The sequence below is a fragment of the Hyla sarda genome, chromosome 9 (assembly GCF_029499605.1).
Source record: "Hyla sarda isolate aHylSar1 chromosome 9, aHylSar1.hap1, whole genome shotgun sequence".
NCBI classification, from domain to species: Eukaryota; Metazoa; Chordata; class Amphibia; order Anura; family Hylidae; genus Hyla; species Hyla sarda.
This window is the reverse complement of record NC_079197.1, coordinates 144561316-144574125: the sequence shown is the minus strand read 5'-3', so window position 1 is coordinate 144574125 and position 12810 is coordinate 144561316. Positions and strand designations below refer to the sequence as shown.

Here is a 12810-nt window from a genome sequence, read left to right as displayed (position 1 = left end):
TTATATATCAACTGGCTCCAGAAAGTTAAACAGATTTGTAAATTACTTATATTAAAAAAATCTTAATTCTTTCAGTACTTATGAGCTTCTGAAGTTAAGGTTGTTCTTTTCTGTCTAAGTCCTCTCTGATGACATGTGTCTCGAGAAACGCCCAGTTTAGAAGCAAAACCCCATAGCAAACCTCTTCTAAACTGGGCGGTTCCCGAGACACTTGTCATCAGAGAGCACTTAGACAGAAAAGAACAAACTTAACTTCAGAAGCTCATAAGTACTGAAAGGATTAAGATTTTTTAATAGAAGTAATTTACAAATCTGTTTAACTTTCTGGAGCCAGTTGATATATATATAAAATAAAGTTTTTTCCTGGAATCCCCCTTTCATTTTAGGTGGAATTTCTCCGGTGTGAATACACCCTATGTCTGTTCTTTAGTGTGGCTGTGGGTGTAAGTAGTGGGAGGAGGGGCATATGGGGATTGTCTTCGAGGATTGTTTATTTGTCCCATCCTGACCCTGGCAGGAGTAGCACACAAGCCTACGCCGCAGGAGCTGACACTTTCTCCTCTCGGTTAGAGATCTAGGTGAGTGTAAGCTTTCTACACATTCCCTTCTGCTTCTGAAACTATTTTGGAATTCCTACTTCCTGTCTTCAAGACTCTTAAAGAGACAGCACAAGGTCAGGTCTCTACAGATGCATGAAATCTAATGTTCTCTAGTATTAGTTGTGTCAGTCTTTTTCATTACGTGTTCATTTAATTACAGTGGTCCCTCAAGTTACAATATTAATCGGTTCCAACACGACCATTGTATGTTGAAACCATTGTATGTTGAGACCAGAACTCTATGGAAACCTGGTAATGGGTTCTGAAGCCACCAAAATGTCTCCAAAAATAGGAAAAAGTGAGGATTAAACAACAATAAGTAGAAAACTAATATAGATAAAGCAAATCCTTACATATAAAAGTAAGAAAGATCTGCTGGGAGCTGTAAATCACTGTCTATGTTAGTGATTCCCAACCAGGGTGCCTCCAGCTGTTGCAAAACTACAACTCCCAGCATGCCCGGACAGCCGTTGGCTGTCCGGGCATGCTGGGAGTTGTAGTTTTGCAACAGCTGGAGGCACCCTGGTTGGGAAACAATGGTTTATGGAGAGGACAGGAGCTTCTTCAAGGTCCTGTAAAATACAGTGTCCTTAAAACCTAGAGCCACCCTTACTTGGTGTCCAAAGGAGCAGCTAACCCTGGCACAGGTAAGGAGTAGTACAGAACTTGTAGTTCCTCCCTGTACTGTAGGGGGCGCTACCAGACACCAGTCAGTGCATGCACTTCAGTAATACAGGTGATTTACCAGTAAAATGCCCATTCTATTTGGTCAGTTCCTCCAGTTGTGACAGGTATCACTGATCTGGACTGTCCATAGCATTGTATGTTGAGTCTGGTTTCAAGTTACAATGGTCCAGAAATGACCATTGTATGTTGAAACTATTGTATGTTGAGGCCATTGTAAGTTGAGGGATCACTGTATAAGATTCTCTGTTTATATTCTTTGTATAAAACCACTTCTGGACTTTTCAGTTTACAGGCTCTGTATAATATTTGGGGAGGAGATAGGCTATGGGTGTATTGTGTAAATATATATATATATATATATATATATATATATATATATGACAGACTGTGTTTATAGGAGGTATGTAGAGCATGTGGGTTGTGCTTAGTAGAGACGGCTGTGAGCTAACAGCCCAGATAGTCCATATGTAGACAACTAAAGAATATGTAATACCTGTAGACGTACATAGTCGTATATAAAAATTCTATTAACTGAGAGTCTTTGAGTTGTTCCCTTCCATTAAAGGGGTACTCCAGTGGGAAACTTTTTTTTTTTAATCAACTGGTGCCAGAAAGTTAAACAGATTTGTAAATTACTTCTATTTAAAAATCTTAATCGTTCCAATACTTATCAGCTGCTGTATACTACAGAGGAAGTTCATTTATTTTTGAATTTCCTTTCTGTCTGACCACAGTGCTCTCTGCTGACACCTCTGTCCATGTCAGGAACTGTCCAGAGGAGGAGCAAATCACCATAGCAAACCTCTCCTGCTCTGGACAGTTCCTGACATGGACAGAGGTGTCAGCAGAGAGCACTGTGGTCAGACAGAAAGGAAATTCAAAAAGTAAGAAACTTCCTGTGGAGCATAAAGCAGCTGATAAGTACTGGAAGGATTAAGATTTTTAAATAGTAGTAACTTAAAAATCTGTTTTACTTTCTAGCACCAGTTTAAAAAAAAATTCTACTTGAGTACCCCTTTAAAGGGGTACTCCGGTGCTTACACATCTTTTCCCCTATCCAAAGGATAGGGGATAAGATGCCTGATCGCGGGAGTCCTGCCGCTGGGGACCCCCGGGATCTTGCACGCAGCACCCCATTTGTAATCAGTCCCCGGAGCGTGTTCGTTCCGGGTCTGATTACCGGCGACCACACGGCCGGGGGCGTGTGACGTCACGCCTCCGCCCCGTGTGACATCACGCTCCTCCTCTCAATGCAAGCCTACGGGAGGGGGCGTGATAGCCTACCCTTTTTGCTTATTATGCTAGTTGGCAATGCTTCTACGTTTAGTTCTGTGCTTCTTGCAATTGTCTTGTTTGCTGTTCAGTTTGTCGTTAACCCATTGTGTCCTGACCTGATCCCTGACTTTTGTAGTATGTTTGTATTTTTTTGTTTTGAAATTGCTACACCTTGCGCTCACTAAGTATAGGGACTGTCATCCAGTTCGGGGTCTGTCACTTAGGGCAGATGGTCAAGTAGGCAGGGATAGATGCTGTGGGTGAGCTCATGGCTGCCCAATATGACATTATTCCAGGCCCATACCACATCAGCTATACCAGTCAGCTATGGAGGCTTTGAACTCCTTGGTAGACCAGATGTTTGGACTGACGCAGCTAGTCCAGGACTTAGCTGAAGGTGTTTGGGCTCAAGAAACATCCCGGGTTTAGAGTCCTGTTCCTTCCCCTCTGTTCCTTCCTCTATTGAACCTAAACCTAAATTTACCGGATTGCTTTTCAGAGGACCGTCAATTGTTTTTGGAATTTTTCAGGAGAGTTGCAGGATACTTTTGTCTTAAAGGGGTACTCCAGTGGGGGAAAATTTTTTTCCATATCAACTGGCTCCAGAAAGTTAAACAGATTTGTAAATTACTTCAATTACTTAATAAATCTTAACCCTTCCAGTACTGTTGTATGTTCCACAGGAAATTGAGTTGTTCTTTTCTGCATGACTACAGTGCTCTCTACTGACACATGTCAGGAACTGTCCAGAGTAGAAGCAAATCCCCATATCAAACCTATCCTGCTCCAAACAGTTACTGACATGAACAGAGGTGTCAGCAAAGAGCACTGTGGTCAGACAGAAAAAAAAACAACTCAACTTCCTCTGGAGCATACAGTAGCTGATAAGTACTGGAAGGATTAAGATTTTTTAATTGAAGTTATTTACAAATCTGTTAAACTTTCTGGCACCAGTTGATTTTAAATAAATAGTTTTCCACCGGAGTACCCCTTTAAATCTCATTCAACTGGTTCTGAGGTTCAGAAGGTGGGAGTGGTCATGTCTCTGCTTCAAGGGGATTCCCAGGAATTAGCATTTTATTTGACTTCCTAATGCACCTGAATTGACTTCTGTGGACATTCTGTTTTCTTCTTTGGGCCTTATTCATGATGATCCAGACAGGGTTGCTTATGCTGAGTCTCAAATAATTTTAAATGAAACTGGTTCACAAGTCAGAGAAGGAATTGTTAGCGGCAAGGAGGTAGTAGATCCACTGAGCCTGTGTAAATGATGGCTTGGGCTGTGTCAGGGAGCAGAGTCTAAGGTGCCGCTGGTTTTCACCAGAGCCCACTGCAAAGTGGGATGGACTTGCTGCAGCAGGCGACACCCAGGTTGTTACCCCTGACATGACTTGTCCACACAGGCTGCTCAGTAGAAAACGTGGTACAGGAGGAATATGGCAACAAGAATAGCAGAAGGTCAGGGCAGGCAGCACGGTAGCGAGAACAGGGACGTAGCAAGAGGTCAGTAGGCAGACGCCACAGGAGCAAGGTCAGGTCACGGAGCAGGTAGGTCAGGAACACGGTAAGGCAAGACACAATAAACGCTTTCACTAGGGCACTGGGCACACAAAGATCCAGCAAAAGGTAGAGGGTGGTGCACATACTTATAGAGAAGGGACAGATGCAAACACTAATTAAGGGTGCACTGGCCCTTTAAATCTCAGAGCTCCGGCGGGGACGTGCGCGCTGGCAGTGTGAGAACACGGATGAAACAGAAGAAGGAGCAGGTGAGTGAAGGCCCGAGATTCGCATGAAGGTGCGTCCCTCGATGCGAATCCCGCCAGGGGACAGAGGAAGAGAGCACTCCCGGCCAGTAAGACCGGCCGGAGCACTCGCCGTAACAGGAATATTGTGCAGAATTTTATAAATGGCGTACTACTGTGTCTGGTTGGAGTGACCAGGCACTTAGGTTTCGGTTTAAAAACCATCTGATACTATCAAAGACTTATTAGTCAGTTAGCCCTCGTCTGACTCTTTGGAACAGGAAATGGATTTGGCTGTAAGGTTGGACCGAGCCTTAGAGAAATTAGACGTGAACAACCTGTTTCAGTCTTGCGTTGCGCTCCTCCTTCACTGTCCTCTGCTCCCTCTAACTCCACTGGACTAGACGATGATACCACGCAGCTCAGGTCCATGACTCCCCAGGAACAAAAAAGTCATTGGAAGAACAAGGGTCTATGTTTCTATTGTGACAGTGCCAAACATATGCCAATCATACGCCAATCATAATTTGCCCCAATTGCAAGCAGCAATAATTATTTTTTACATTTCCCACTGTTGACCAGCAAAGAGAGCTAAGATGAGAATGTGGAGAGCAAGCAACGTAAAGGAGATGTCTCTTGCTGAAATTATTTTCAGTACTATGCCCAGGCGGCCTGCGTATAAAATGAAGCACCAGTTCTCCAGTGGTCCCTTCTTCTGCTTTGCCCATACTACACATCACAGAGCAGCTCAGCAAATCTCCAGCTGCAGTGGTGGGCCGGTGATAGACTGAGCAGCAGTGTTATGCATTGACCACCGGCGACCAATGCCAATTGGTATATACACATAGGAAAATCTGCTGCACAATTTTCCATTTGGATTTTGCAGGTAAAATTCTGCAGCATATTACAGTACCAGCAAAGTGGATGGCATTGTAACAGATTTCAGATTCTCTTGCCCACTGTCTCCTGACGCACTGAGCAGACTACAACTCCCAGTGTTGTCCGTGTCTGTCTCTCCCTTACCCTCTCCATGAAGTGGCTGACAAAGGGGAGAAAGAAGATGATGGTTGGGGACAATTGTCAGTGACCCCTGGGATGCTGGCCACAGAAGATGCACTGTATGGTGTGGGCAGACGGGCACAGGAGGGGGGCACTGCATGGTGTGGGCAGAGGGGTTACAGGAGGGGCTCTGCATGGTGTGGACAGAAGGGCACAGTAGGAGGCAGATAATGGTGTGGGAAGAGGGACACAGGAGGCACTGCACGGGGTGGACAGAGGGGCACAGGAAGGGGTACTGCATGGTGTGGGCAGAGGGGTTACAGGAGGGGGCTCTGCATGGTGTGGACAGAAGGGCACAGTAGGAGGCAGATAATGGTGTGGGAAGAGGGACACAGGAGGCACTGCATGGGGTGGACAGAGGGGCACAGGAAGGGGTACTGCATGGTGTGGGCAGAAGTGGTCAGGAATGGGCATTACATGATGTAATCAGAGGGGCACTGGAGGGGATACTACATGGTGTGGGCAGAGGGTTACACGAGGTTGTACTGCAAGGTGTGGGCAGAGGGGCATGGGGGTACTGCATGGTGTGGGCAGAGTGGCCCCGGAGGGGTTACTGCATAGTGTGTACAGAGGGGTACAGGAGGAGACAATGCATGGTGTGGGCAGAGGGGCACAGAAGAGGGCACTGCATGGTGTGGGCAAAGAATACGTGAGGCACTGCATAGTGTGGGCAGAGGGGCACAAGAGTAAGCACTGCATGGTGTGGGCAGAAGGACAAAATAGGAGACACAACATGGTGTGGGCAAAAGGGCACATTAGGAGGCACACAATGGTGTGGGCAGAGGGGGCACAGGAGATGACCTATATGCATACATCAGGTCCGCTCCTGTGTGTACACAGCCTTACAGTCAGTGACTGCCATACACAACTCCCCTTGTGATGCAGTTTTCCAATCCAGCAGAGACCACATCAGTGGCGTAGCAAGGGGGGGGCAGAGAGTGCGGACGATGGGCGGAGAGTGGGATTATAGCTGTTTTCTATGGAATGCAAAGGCGAATGACAAAATGGAACGCCCATAGACTATAATGGGAAGCAAAATTTCATGTGGAGTCTGAACCATTTAACATATCCCATAAATCTTTAGCAGGTGTACTGTGCGAGCTCAGTGGGGTTATTTAAAATTTAGATTGAGTGGGATTATAATTGGTTTCTATGAAATGACAAGAGTAATGACACAATGGAATGCCCCTAGAGTGTAATGGGAAGCAAAATGGGACTTGGAGCCTAAACCATTTAACATATCAAATTAATCTTTGCCACAATTTTTTTTTCCAGGTAGAGTAGCATATTGTAAAATGGAAATTACCTGGGATTATAGCTGTTTTCTATAGAATGCAAAAGGTGAATGACAAAATGGAATGCCCATAGACTATAATGGGAAGCAGAATTTTGATGTGGTGTCTGAACCATTTCACATAGCACATACATCTTTAGCAGGCGTACTGTGTGTGCTCAGTGGGGTTATTTAAAATGTATATTGAGTGGGATTATAATTGGTTTCTATGAAATGACAAGGGGGTGAAAGAATGGAATGCCCATAGACTATAATGGGAAGTAAAACATTAGCTCATTTGCACATAAAGATATGTTATTTGGAAAATTCACTTTACCACAAGTTTTCACCAGGTGGAGTAGCACATAGTAAAATGGAAATTACCTGGGATTATAGCTGTTTTCTATAGAAGGCCAAGGTGAATGACAAAATGGAATGCCCATAGACTATAATGGGGGACATTTATCAATGTTTGTATTCCTTTTTTTTAGTTATTTTTTCCTTACAATTTTTTATTTTTTTTGCTTATGTGCAATTAATTTATCAACTGGTTTCAGCCTGTTTATAAATCTCCTTCACGTAAGCAATTTATTTTTTAATTTTTTTGCTTTGGTAGTGGCTTTTTCTGCTCCATGTCTGAGCTGGAGTAAATTTTATAGGTTTTTTTCATGCAATGCGACTTTTTTGAGACTTTCGCACTTGATGAATCTCTGATCACTGCAAGTCAAAAATTACTTTTTGCTTTGGTAAGCAAGTTTCTTTTTTTTTGCTTAGAGCACTGCACAATCAGAAAGTCACACAAAAAATAGAGCAGTCGCACATGCGACTTTTTTTGCGACAATTTTAAGCAAAAAAAAAAACCTACTAAATTCTTTGATAAATGTCCCCCAATGTGATTTGGAGTCTGAACTATTTAGCATATCAAATAAATGTTTAGCAGGCATATTCTTGACATTCAGTAGGATTATTTAAAATTGAGCGGGATTATAATTGGTTTCTTTGAAATGACAAGGGGAATTACACAATGGAATGCCCATGGGATATAATGGGAAGCAAATTTTATTTAAAGTATGAACCACTTAACATATCAAATACATCTTAAGGGTACGGTCCCACATACCACTCATGCAGCCTATTTCACGTTGCCCAAAATCTGATTTGCAGCGGGAAATAGGCTGCATAATCCCTGATCACCATACACACAGAGCTATCCGGAAGCAGTCCTGTGTGTGCAGTGAGTTTTAGAGGCAGGGCTGTGCGCCAGCGTTACTGTGACATGCAGCCCCGCCTCCAAAACTCACTGCACACACGGGGCTGCTTCTGGATAGCTCTGTGTGTGTATGGTGATCAGGGATTATGCAGGCTACTTCCCGCTGCAGCAGCAGATTTCGCGCAGTGTGAATTAGGCTGTGTAAGTGGTATGTGGGACCGTACCCTTAAGATGTATTTGATATGTTAAATGGTTTATCCTCCAAATCACATTTTACTTCCCATTATAGTCTTTGGGCATTCCATTGTGTCATCCCCCTTATCATATCATAGAAACCAATTATGATCCCACTTTAATCTCAATTTTAAATAACCCCACTGAGCTCGCACAGTACGCCTGCTAAAGATTTATTTAATATGTTAAATGGTTCAGACACCACGTCAAATCATGCTTCCCATTATAGTCTATGATCAAAACCGAATGACCAGGGAGTCAGGAGTTTGTCTGGCGCAGAGAGGAACCATCAGGCAGCCAAGTAAAATCAATGGATTTATTAGATGCAACGCGTTTTGCTGCGCATGCGCAGCTTCATCAGGCATCTGCCTGATGAAGCTGCGCATGCGCAGCGAAACGCGTTGCATCTAATAAATCCATTGATTTTATTTGGCTGCCTGATGGTTCCTCTCTGCGCCAGACAAACTCCTGACTCCCTGGTCATTCGGTTTTGATTTTACTCTTACCCAGGAGGGCTGCAGTGGACCTTCTTCCATATCTCTTCTGCTCTTAACCTTGTTGTGTGTGGGCGCACAACCAACTTTGGTAAGCGGCTTGGGAATTACCGTCCCCTACCCCCACCTGCAAGATCTACTGATCCCGCACATGAGGCGCCTTCCTCCCTTTCTCTACATTATAGTCTATGGACATTCCATTTTGTCATTCAATTTAGCATTCTATAATAAACAGCTATAATGCCAGGTGATTTTAATCTTACAATGTGCTACTTTACCCGGGGAATACATGCAGTAAAGGTTAATTTACTAAATAACCAAATATTTACATGCAAATGAGCTAATTTTTTACTTCCCATTATAGTCTTTGGGCATTCCATTTTGTAATTCACCTTTTGCATTCTGTAGAAAACAGTTATAATCCCAGGTAGTTTCCATTTTACAATATGCTACTCTACCCAGAGAACAATTGTGGTAAAGGCTAATTTGATTTGTGCTCAGGGCTCCAGACATGTACTAGTGACTGAAAACGTTGCATACATACCTGTACAAAGATCTTAACTTAGTATAACGGTCAGAGGTGTGCCATAACCGTGTAGGAGGGCGCGCCTATAGAGGGCATACCCTATAGGAAAATAATTAAATAAGGAAGGGTTGGGAGGGTTCCACAAATGTCACGTACTCCCCACCTGGAGGAGAAGGGGGAGTTTTATACACACACCCCTAACCTGATCCCTGTAAACCCCACCTAGAAGTGTAGGGGGCGTGAAATACTTACGCCCCCTCGGACAAATACAGCTCTATGGGTTTAAAACATGTTAAATAGTTTAGGCTCCAAATCACAATTTGCTTCCCATTAGAGTCTATGGGCATTCCATTCCACCATTCTCATAGTATTCTATAAAAAAAAAAACTGCTATAATCCCAGGTAAACAAATTATAATCCCACTCAATCTCAATTTTAAATAACCCCACTGAGCTCGCACAGTATGCCTGCAAAATATTTATTTGATATGTTAAATGGTTCAGATTCCCCATCAAATTTTGCTTCCCATTATAGTCTATGGGCATTCCATTGTGTCATTCACCTTTGCATTCCATAGAAAACAGCTATAATCCCAGGTCATTTTAGAATGTGCTACTCTACCTGGGGAGCACGTGGCAAAGTTTAATTTCCTAAATAACACAGATATACTTGGAAATGAGCTCATATTTTACTTCCCATTACACTCTATAGGCATTCCATTGTGTCATTCCCCTTGTCATTTCATAGAAACCAATTATAATCCCACTCAATCTTAATTTTAAATAATCACATTAAACTCGCAGAATATGCCTGCTGAAGATTTATTTGATATGTTAAATGGTTCAGACACCACGTCAAATTTTGCTTCCCATTATAGTCTATGGGTTTTACGTTTTTTCATTCTGCAAAAAACATTGATAATTCCTTTTAATCTGAATATTAATTAAAATAATATTAGTTTTGTCTCTAATTCAGATATTACATTTCCATTATTCTCTATGGACATTCCACTCTGTCATTCCTTTTAGTATGTCCTTAAATTATATCTGAGGGGCACATTACAGGGGCATTATATCTGATCTGAGGGGCACATTACAGGGGGCATTATATCTGATCTGAGGGACACATTACAGAGGGCATTATATGTGAGGGGCACATTACAGGGGCATTATATCTGATCTGAGGGGAATATTACAGGGGGCATTATATCTGATCTGAGTTGCATATTACAGAGGGCATTATATCTGAAGGGCACATTACAGGGGCATTATATCTGAGGGGCACATTACAGGGGGCATTATATCTGAGGGGCATATTACAGGGGGCATTATATCTGAAGGGCACATTACAGGGGCATTATATCTGAAGGGCACATTATAGAGGGCATTATATCTGAGGAGAATATTAGAGTGGGCATTATATCTGATGGGCATATTACAGGGGGCATTATCTCTGATGGGCATATTACAGAGGGCATTATATCTGAGGGGCACATTACAGGGGGCATTATATCTGAAGGGCACATTACAGAGGGCATTATATCTGGGAGGAATGTTAGAGTGGGCATTATATCTGATGGGCATATTACAGAGGGCATTATATCTGAGGGGCACATTACAGGGGGCATTATATCTGAAGGGCACATTACAGGGGGCATTATATCTGAAGGGCACATTACAGAGGCATTATATCTGAGGGGCATATTACAGGGGGCATTATATCTGAGGGGCACATTACAGGGGCATTATATCTGAAGGGCACATTATAGAGGGCATTATATCTGAGGAGAATATTAGAGTGGGCATTATATCTGAGGGGCATATTACAGGGGGCATTATATCTGAAGGGCACATTACAGGGGCATTATATCTGAAGGGCACATTATAGAGGGCATTATATCTGAGGAGAATATTAGAGTGGGCATTATATCTGATGGGCATATTACAGGGGGCATTATCTCTGATGGGCATATTACAGAGGGCATTATATCTGAGGGGCACATTACAGGGGGCATTATATCTGAAGGGCACATTACAGAGGGCATTATATCTGGGGGGAATGTTAGAGTGGGCATTATATCTGATGGGCATATTACAGAGGGCATTATATCTGAGGGGCACATTACAGGGGGCATTATATCTGAAGGGCACATTACAGGGGGCATTATATCTGAAGGGCACATTACAGAGGCATTATATCTGAGGGGCATATTACAGGGGGCATTATATCTGAGGGGCACATTACAGGGGGCATTATATCTGAAGGGCACATTACAGGGGCATTATATCTAAGGGGCACATTACAGGGGGCATTATTTCTGAAGGGCACATTACAGGGGGAATTATATCTGAGGGGCACATTACAGGGGGCATTATATCTGAGGGGCACATTACAGGGGACAGTATCTGAGGGGAAAAGAACAGGGGGCATTTAATGTAAGGGGCACAGAATGGGGCATTTTATGTCTGGCACAGCAGAGCAGGGGCATTATATGTGAAGGGGAACCTAACGGGGCATTATATGAGGGGCACACATGATGGAGCATTGTATGTGAGGGACACAGGACAGGGGGCATTATATGTGGCACTTGACAGGGGGAATTATATGTGAGGGGCACAGGGTTACGTGGGGGGGAGAAGGAGGGCATTAGTATTATATATTGGGGCAAAGGACAGAGGGAATTATTATATGGGTTGAACATGACAAAGCGTTATGTGGGGGGAACAGGACAGGGCATAATTATTATGTGGGCACAGGAAAGGGGGCATTATTATTATGTCAAGGGCACAGGACAGGGTACAGTGTGTGGTAGTATTATATTCAGGAGTACAGTGTGTGCCAGTATTATATTTAGAGGGTGCAGTGTGTGGTAGTATTATATTCAGAATGTACAGTGTATGGCAGTATTATATTCAAGGTGTACAGTGTGTGGTAGTAGTATATTCACAGAATAGAGTGTGTGGTAGTATTATATTCAGAGGGTACAGTGTGTTGTAGTATTATATTCATAGAGTGCAGTGTGTGGTAGTATTACATTCACAGAATACAGTGTCTGGTAGTATTATATTCAGAGAGTGCAGTGTGTGGTAGTATTACATTCACAGAATACAGTGTCTGGTAGTATTATATTCAGAGAGTGCAGTGTGTGGTAGTATTACATTCACAGAATACAGTGTCTGGTAGTAATATATTCAGTAATATATTCAGAGGGTACAGTGTGTAGCAGTATCATATTCAGAGAGCGCAGTGTGTGGCAGGGTTATAATGATTATTGTCTTCATATAAAGGATCAGAATTCGCTGACATAGTAAGGATCTGGGCATCACATTCTGCAGAGAGAACATTTAGCTGGCTGTTTGTACCTGCTGAATTAGATAAGGAAAGACTATAGAGAAGACGTCATCTATAGTCACTGATATGATTGACTACAGGTGACATCTTCTCTATAGTGAGGAGAATACACAATCATATCAGTGACTACAGGTGACGTCTTCTCTATAGTGAGAATACACAATGATATCAGTGACTATAGGTGACGTCTTCTCTATAGTGTATTCTCCTCACTATAGAGAAGACGTCACCTGTAGTCACTGATATCATTGTGTATTATCCTCACTATAGAGAAGATGTCACCTGTAATCACTGATATCATTGTGTATTCTCCTCACTATAGAGAAGACGTCACCTGTAGTCACTGATATCATTGTG

At 43.0% G+C, this 12810-nt stretch overlaps 1 protein-coding gene across 1 annotated transcript in view; it reads left to right on the top strand.

The window, feature by feature from the left end:
• The first annotated feature begins 488 nt into the window (after positions 1-488).
• Positions 489-12810, top strand: part of LOC130290402 (cytochrome P450 2A4-like) — a 55664-nt gene continuing 43342 nt past the window's right edge. The window contains exon 1 of the mRNA XM_056537996.1: positions 489-578. The gene's annotated coding sequence lies outside the window, so the exon portion shown is untranslated. The remainder of the gene's footprint in view (positions 579-12810) is intronic.